Source organism: Heterocephalus glaber, unplaced genomic scaffold (assembly GCF_053883595.1).
Source record: "Heterocephalus glaber isolate CG9 unplaced genomic scaffold, H.glaber_assembly_v1.0 deba00001538, whole genome shotgun sequence".
In the NCBI taxonomy this organism is placed as follows: domain Eukaryota; kingdom Metazoa; phylum Chordata; class Mammalia; order Rodentia; family Bathyergidae; genus Heterocephalus; species Heterocephalus glaber.
Window position 1 is genome coordinate 14,521,002 of NW_028258333.1, and position 6,711 is coordinate 14,527,712.

Consider the following 6,711-nt stretch of genomic DNA (forward strand, 5'->3'; position numbering starts at 1 on the left):
CGTGGTTGTTACCAGAATCTGAGGAATGTAGTGAGGTTGAAAAGGTGGGGAGAGACTAATCAATGCATATTAAATTACAGGTAGGTAGTAATATGAGTTTTCTGAATGACACTGCACATTGAGGTGATTATAAAAAGAAATAATATTCTCTATATCTCAAAATTAGAAGAAAAGGTTTTTAATGTTTCCAGCATAAACAAAAAAAATGAGAAAATAGCTATATTTAACCTTATCTATTATACATCATATACATGTATCAAAACATCACATGGGAACACTAAAAGTACAGTTTTTATATATTTACCTATCAATTAATATATAAATGAACACATATTCATATGGGTGTATCACCAAATTCATAAATAGATACTTCTGACCAAATATATCATATACTACTTGAACACTTTTATTATGTATCCTTGTGTACAAATCCCATATTTTCCAAGGCATTAAATATTATTTTAGAATTAGATTTTTTACTCTTTTTTAAAATGTATAACTTTATTATCATGCACACACATATACAAAAATTAAAATTATTCAAAGAAAAACAATGCAAAGGAAAAACTATAATAATATTCAAATATAGAAGAACTCAACCAAAGCAAAACTGAAAAGTGCTTAAACAATTTTCCATATAATTAAAAAAAAATCTCAAGCATTAACAAGACATCAGAGGATGTGATTTGTTTTAGAAAGATTTTCAAAACTAATATTGAACAAATAGTGGTCTGGAAAAAATTCTAATTAGCTAGTAGAATCCACATAGGCCAAATTTTTTAAAATTTCAATTTCAATACAGTCATAAGACACATGACGGAAATATAATCTGAGAAATATGTTATTAGGCAAGTTCATCCATGTGAATCACAAAGTACCACACAGAGTGCCAACTTCTAAATGCAAACTGAAAAGGTATATGTCAATCATCTGTGATGGCCCCTTGATATTAAACAAATATGCAGTTAAACACAAGATACATGAGGCTACCACTGGCATAGCAGCACACTGTTTTGCAGTAAACTCTGTTATATAAGTAGGATTATGCTCTAAAGGAGGAAAAGCACACCATGTTATGATAAGTATCTAACACACTAGCAGTCATCTATCACACTTTCGAGTCCTGTGTACTGTATATAGTTGTATGTGCTTCTTCTGGAAACATGCCCTCCTTTGAACTCAGTGACTCTTCCTTCCCAACTCATTGATGAGCTCCAGCCTGGTCTCTATCTACATTTCTTCCCATAGTTTTAAACACTATGTATGGATTCTTTCCAGATTCCAGCCTATAACTCTGATCTCTACCCTTTCCCTCTCGCAACCTCTACCCCTTTTGAGTCTTCATATTTTAAATTATCAACTATACATTTTAATCCTTAATTACACTTTCAGTTTCTCACACTAGAGAAAATACTCAGTATTTACACCTGTGTCCTATTTATTTCATTTAAGATTATGGCCTCAATATGCATCCATTTAGCTATAAATATCTCTAGTTTCTCATTCTTTATGGCTAAGTAGTACTCCATTTTATAAAAAAAAAACAAAAAAAAAAACAAATCACATCTTCTTTATCCAGTCTCCAGTTGTTGGGCACTTGGGCTGTTTCCAAGCTTTAGCTATTACAAACTATGCCACTATAAATATGTGTGCACATATATCACTGTAGTATGATTCTTTTAATTTTGGGAAGATACCAAGCAGGAGGATAGCTGGGTTGAATGGGACCTCTAGTCCTAGTTCTTTGAGGTATCCCCATACTGATTTCCACAGTGGTTGCACCAGTCTGCCCTCCCACCAACAATGGAGAAGGGTTCCTTTCTCCCCACACCCCCATCAGCATTTATTATTGGATGAATTCTTTATAACAGCCATTCTTTCTGGGGTGAGATGGAATCTCAGTATTGTTTTCATCTGCATCTCTCAAATAACCAGTGATGATGAACATTTTTACATATATTTATTTGCTGCTTTTACTTTGTCTGAGAAATGTCTGTTCATTTCAAATACTCATTTTTGTATTGGGTCTTTGAATTTGGGGGATCTATTTTTTTTCAGTTCTTAATATATTCTAGATAGTAGTCCTTTGTCTAAGGTACAGCTGCTGAAAATTTTTTTCCACATTGTAGATTGTCACTTAGCTCTGTTGGTGGTTTCTCTCGCAGTGCAGAAGATTTTTAATATGATGAGATGCCAGTTGATTCTTTGTGCTAATTCCCATGCTACTGCGGTTTTCTTCATAAAGTTTTTTCCTATGCCAATGGCTTTGAGAGTACTGCCTAACTTATCTTCCAGCAAACTTAATGTTTCTGTCTTAATATTTAGATCTTTAATCTACTTCTATCTTAGTTAAGTGCATGGTTATAGGTATGGGTCTAGTTTTAATCTTTGGCAGGTTCAAATCCAGTTTTTCCAACACCACTTATTAAATAGGCTATCTTTCCTCCAGTGAGGGTGGTTGGCTCCTTTGTCAAAGATGAGGTAGCTGAGTGTATCTGTAGTTGTTTCTGCACATTCAAATCTATTCCACTGATCCTCAGGTCTGTTTCTTTGCCAGTATCATGCTGTTTTTATCACTGTAGCTTTGTAGTATAGTTTCAAGTTGGGAATTGTAATACCCCCAGCCATATCTCTGTTGCCCAGAATTTCTTTTGCTATTCTAGGTTTCTTTTGGTTCCAAATGAATTTTTGGATTGTTTTCTTTAGTTCTGTGATATATGTTGTGGAATTTCCATTGGAATTACATTAAACCTACATAGCAGTTTTGGAAGTATGGCCATTTTCACTCTACTGGTTCTTCCTACCCAGGAACAAGGAATGTCTTTCCATTTTCTTATATCCTCCTCAATCTCCTTCTGCAGAGTGCTATAGTTTTCAATGTAGAAATCTTTTTCTTCCTGTGTTAGATTGATTCCTAGATATTTCTTTCTTTTGGATGCTATCGTAAAAGGAACTGTTTCCCTAATTTCTCTCTCAGTGATTCTCTTATTTGTATATAAAAAGGTTATTTTTTTTTTAGTGTTGACCTTATATCCAGCTACTGTACCGAATCTGCCAATTAAGTCTAGAAGTCTTTTGGCAGGGTATTTTGGGTCTTCTATGTACAGTATTGTATCATCAGCAAATAAAGACAGTTTAAATTCTTTCTTTCCTATCTTTATTACTTTTATTTCCTTCTCTTTTCTAATTGCTGTGGCTAATGTTTCCAGAACAGTATTAAACAGGAGTGGTGATAGTTGACATCTTTGTCTTGTTCCTGATTTTAGTGTGAAAGTTTTCAGGTTTTGACCATTTAGTATGATGTTGGCTGTTGGTTTTTCAGAGATAGCCTTAATCAAGTTGAGATAAAGACCTTCTATTCCAATTTTTTGTAGGGTGTTTATCATGAATGGGTGTTGGATTTTGTCGAATGCCTTTTCAGCATCTATTGAGATGATCATATGGTTTTTGTCCTTGGCTCTGTTAATATAGTGTATTAGATTTCTTGATTTTCAAATGTTGAACCATCTTTGCATCCCTGGAATAGATCCCACTTGATCAGGGTGTATGATCTTCTTAATGAAACTTTGTATTCTGTTTGCCAGTATCTTGTTGAGGATTTTTGCATCAATATTCATTAGGGAGATTAGCCTATAGTTCTCTTTTGGGGTTGGGTTTTTCCCTGGTTTTGGAATCAAAGTAATACATGCTTCCAGGAATGAATTTGTAAGACTTGCTTCCCTTTCAATTTCATTGATGAGTTTAAAGAGTGATGGCAATAGCTCTTCTTTAAAATGTCTTGTAGAAATCAGCAGTGAAGCCATTAGGACATGGGCTTTTGTTTGTTGGTAAATTTTTTAGTATATTTTCAATTTCACTTGTTGTAATTGGTGTGTTTAGAATTTCTATATCTTCTTCATTTAACTTTGGCAATTCATATGTATCTTGGAATCTGTACATTTCTTCTCTGTTTTCCATTTTATTAGAGTGCAGTTTCTCCAAGTAGTCATTGATGATCCTTTGGATTTCTGCTGGATCTGTTGTGACTTCACCTTTTTCATTCTTAATTGTGTGGATTTGAGCCTTTTCTTTCCTTTTTTTTGATAAGGTTGGGTAAAACTTTATTGATTTTATTTATTCTTTTGAAAAACCAATTCTTCGATTCATTGATTCTTTTGTATCATTCTCTTAGTCTCCATTGCCATGATTTTGTTCTGATCTTTATAATTTCCTCCCTTGTATGAGCTTTGGGCTTCTTATGCTCTTCTTTTCCTAGAAGCTTGAGCTTTTAGATATTAGGTTATTATCTCTCTGTTTTCCTAATATGGGCATTCACTGTTATGAATTTCCCACATAGAACTGCTTTCATTGTGTCCCACAGATTCATGTATGTTGTACTGGCATTGTCATTTACTTGTAGAAACTGTCTAATTTCTTCTTTAATTTCCTCTGTGACCCACTGGCTGTTCAGGAGGGTGTTATTCAGTTTCCATATGTTTGTAAGTTTTTTGTGGTTTCTTATGTTATTGATCTCCAATTTTATTGCACTATGGTCTATTGTGGGGTAACTTCAATTCTTTTACATTTACTTAGACATGTCCTATGAGCTAGCTTGTGGTCTATTATGGAGAATGACCAATGTGCAGCCAAAAAGAATGTGTATTCTGATTTTGTGGGGTGGAACACTCTGTAAACATCTCTTAAGTCCATCTGTTCAATAGCTTGGTTCATTTCTAGAATTTTGTTGATAATTTTTTGTCTAGATATCTATTTGTGATACTAGGGTATTGAGCTCCCTCACTACAATTGCATTAGTGCTTATTTGGTTTTTCATATCCATTAATATTTGTTTTGTACAGTTGGGTGCATTTGTATTTGGTGCATATATATTTATGATTGTCATCTCTTCCTCTTGGGCTGTTCCCTTCTCAAGGATGTAATGACCATTTTCATCTCTCTTAATTAGTTTTTGTTTGAATTCTACTCTGTCTGAAAATAAAATTTCTACCCCTGCTTTTTTCTGGGTTCCTATGGTGTTGAGAATTGTTTTCCAACCTTTTACTTTTAGTCTATGTATTTCTTTTTGAGTTAGGTGTGTATCTTGTATACAGCATATTGTTGGATTTTGCTTCTTAATCCATTCTGTCAGTCTATTTCTTTTGATTGGTGAATTGAGACCATTAACATTGATAGTTATAATTGATAGTTACCCACTTATACTTGTCATGCTGATTTACTATTGTTGGTTCTGTTTTTTCTTATTTTTTTTCTCCCTTTCCTTTTAGTATCTTACCTTGCCAGGTGGTTTCCCTCTGTTGGGCCTCATGGAGTTGTGACATTCATTATCTTTTTCTAGGATATCGTTTAAAATTGTTTGCAGTGCTGGTTTGGTGTTCATGAAATTTCTCAGGTGTTCTTTGTCATGGAAGTATCTAATTTCCCCATCAATTTTGAAAGATAATTTTGCAGAATACAACAGTCTAAGTTGGAATTTATTTTCTTTTAGGGCTTGAAATACTGCACTCCAGGATCTCCTTGATTTGAGGGTTTGTGCTGAAAAATCTGCCATGATTCTGATGGGCTTTCCTTTGTAAGAGATTTGTTTCTTTCCTCTAACTGCCTGTAGGATTTTGTTCTTCTGTTGGGCTTCTGGGATTTTGACTATTATACGTTTAGGTGTTGATTTTTTGATCATTGCTAATTGGAGTTCTATATGCCTCACTTATCTTTATGTCCAATTCTCCACCTCTGTCTGGGAAGTTTCCTACTGTTACTTTTGTGAACAGTTTTTTTATGTCAATTGTACTTTCTCCTGGGTTTTTTTGGACTCCTATCAGTCTTATATTATTCTTCTTTGTATCATGTAGCAGCTGCTGGCTTGATTTCTCATGGTCCCTTACTATCTTTAATAAATCTCTGTTTTCACAGTCCTTAAACACAGTCCTGTCTTCTATATCTGATGATATTCTATCTTCAGATTCCCTTCATCTGCTCTGCATGCTTTCAATGGAGTTTTTAATCTCCTGAATATCTGTTTGCATCTGTTTCATGGATTCCATTTCTTTCTTATGTTGGGTGATCATGGTTTCTATTTCTTTCTTATGGTGAGCATTCATGGCTTCCAGCATGTTTTTGAGCTCATCTATTTTTTTTTTTTTATCTGTTTCTGTTCTAGAGCCTCTAATCGTATCTTTCACTCTGTTCATTATCTCTGTTGTTATCTGGGAGATTATTTCTGCTTTGAATTTTTCTACTGCCTCATTCATCTGTTTTATTACTTTCTGTGATACCAGTTCAGTGTCCAGGTGTTTGATTATCAGAATTTCCACCTCATTTTTCCCCAGAATTTTCCTTTTGTGGGGTGGAAGTCTGACTTTTTGCCTTGCTTAAATGTCTTCTCATTTTTCTTTTTGGCACTGTCCTTGGTTTAGCTCCTGGGTTGATAATTTAATTTTGCTTATTGTAAGTATATTTGTTGATGTATTTAGAACCCTTATGGAATGATTGCTTCACAGAGGTGTCTTCTAGGTATAGCTGGTCTTTAGGGTTTTAGTCTCTAATCTGTTTGAGGCTCTCTCATTTTCATTATACCAGGCAGAACAACTGATTAGATCAATGACAACACCTTAGCCTATGTAATACAATCAGCAACACAATAGCATCAAGTACCATTTAGAAAATGATAATTTTTGATGGTTATTAACCTATCACCTTTCACTGTGTGAATTAAAT